We start from the raw sequence: 2,595 nt of genomic DNA on the forward strand, positions 1-2,595 counted from the left end.
AGTTTGTGAAAACTATGTTCTTTAAGTCTTATTAGTCCTGACAAATGAAATTATCTTCTCAACATGACAAACATCTTCACTGTAATTATTTGCTTCCATGATCTATCTAATATACAAAATTAATACAACATGGAGAACAAAATTGAAATCAATTTATTATCAGACCTCCTTTTCCATTAGGTAGAATGATATTTTTCAGTATGTTGTAAACATGAAGGCAAGGTTTCATTGCTGTTTAGAAAACTAGTCAATCCAGATAACAAATGATAAACTGGAAGCTAGTAAGTGTTGTTGTAGAACCTAGCTTAATTTTTGTATTGCCTTTTGGGCAAAATCTGATGGTGGTAGTTTATGGGACATGAAGTATCAGGGATTGTACCTGGGCTTTCTGCATGCAAAGTTTGTGCTTAGCTCCATTCTTGCGTTTTTGTTTATTTGTTTATGTCCACATCCTATCGCTATGGGCTGGGATAACTTCTGTGAGACGTGTGGAATTATATGGGGTTCCCGGGATCCAGCATGTGTTGTTTATATGCAAGCTCATACTGTGCTATTTCTCTAAGGCTAAAGAATGTTTAACTCTTGTCTTAAAATTTGGAACACAACTCCATTGGTTGCCATATCATTGAAAAAATAGCTAATAAACTAAAAAATATTTTAATGTATTGCTATAATTTATATAGATATTTAAGGTATATATGCTACAGAAATATATTTTACAGATATAGTCACCAAATTATTCCTTGTAAAAAACTCACTCTGAGAGCAGTATCAGCTGCAAGGAGAAATTTACAATGAAAAAGAGGATGTGTGAAGCATAGTATGTTTACACCCAACTTTTAACTAGTTTATGAATAATGCAGCTTTAATAAAATTTAAAATAATTTAAAATTAAATTGTATCTAAAGTATAATGAAAAATATAAATACAAATAGAAAAAAGAGGTACATGTATGTATAGACAGGTATAACTTGAGTGGTTAATTAATGAATGCCTTAATGTAAATCCAAATATGATATATGCTCCAATATGATCATAAATACAAATTTATACTGCTGATTAACAATGTAACCTATATGTTTTCTTTCTAGTATGAGTTTCAGATGAAAGGACAATATACAAAAACATTTTTTATATTTACAAAAACCAAGCTTGTATTATTATTTTTATTTTATTTTTAAGTCCAAGTTTTAAATTCCTTTGCAGGACAGTTTCACTGTGTACCAAAAGTTTTTGATTTTATCAATTATGGAACTAGCAACTTCACAAATAGATTATTTGCTATATATAACATATCAACTTTCTCTCAAGATGATAAAGTATTACTGTTAATTTAAGATTTTATTGGAATGAACCAATAAAAAATAAGACCATATAAAGGAATATTAGTTCAAATTGTGGATTTATAGGTTTTTTTTTATCACTTTAAAATCATGTTCTTAGTTTATTAAACATTTTAAAGGGAAATTAGGCTTTTATGTTATCTTCAATGACCCTTAAGATTTTAAATCACATTTATTTGAGTATTGAAGCCAACTGATTAAAATTTTAACAAGTAAATTCAAGACCATTCTGATTTTAGACACTGTGGAGGGTGATATTTCTAGAATAAATATTCTTGGTTCGTGCTGAAGGCCTGTTTCCTAGGCTACAAACGGAGGACTTGTTCCTACTTCCCTGCCTAGGGGAAAGTCCCCGGACCTTTGGCAGAAAGTGCCGCGTGCTCGCGCACGTAGACCTCCGCCGCGTCTCACAGTCGAGTCCGCCAAGAAGCGAGCCGGCCCTCGGGCTGGGGAGCTGAGCGGCCTGTTGCGGCAGGGTCATCCGTCAGCTTCCATAGTTACGCAGGCAGCGCGCGGCCCGGCTGGGTCCGCGTGCCAACTGAACGGGGCTCATTCTCAGCACGGCTTCTCCCTTTATCCGGAGAGATAGCACAGCGGCGTTTGCCTTGCAAGCAGCCCATCCAGGACCAAAGGTGGTTGGTTCGAATCCCGGTGTCCCATATGGTCCCCCGTGCCTGCCAGGAGCTATTTCTGAGCAGACAGCCAGGAGTAACTAACCCCTGAGCACTGCCAGGTGTGGCCCAAAAACCAAAAAAAAAAAAAAAAAAAACGAAAAAAAAAAACCTAGACATTTAAAAAAAAAATATTCTACTTTAGCAAGTGTCATTGACTATAAAAAATATTGAGAATACTAAAGTAGACTAGGGCCACTGCTCATTTTGTTTATTATTCTGATATAAAATATTTTATTAGAAAAGTCAGCATATATGAACTACCTTAATTAATTTCAGAGAAATCACTCTTTATTTTCTTTTATCTGTTTTCACCTGCATGTTGATAACATTAATTTCAAATGTAGGTAATATATATGTAAATACACACATATACACACATATATATGTGTGTGTGTGTATATATATATATATATATATATATATATATATATATATATAGCTACAGGTTCAAAAATCACAACATACTTTATTGACAAAATAGTGCATAAAAGGTTCAAACAAGCTGTTGTAGCCTAGTAGGATAAAAGTTCTCTAAATATTATTGATTTATAGCACTGTGAGCACTAGTGGAAAGCAAA

This window comes from Suncus etruscus, chromosome 13 (genome assembly GCF_024139225.1).
Source record: "Suncus etruscus isolate mSunEtr1 chromosome 13, mSunEtr1.pri.cur, whole genome shotgun sequence".
Taxonomy (NCBI): domain Eukaryota; kingdom Metazoa; phylum Chordata; class Mammalia; order Eulipotyphla; family Soricidae; genus Suncus; species Suncus etruscus.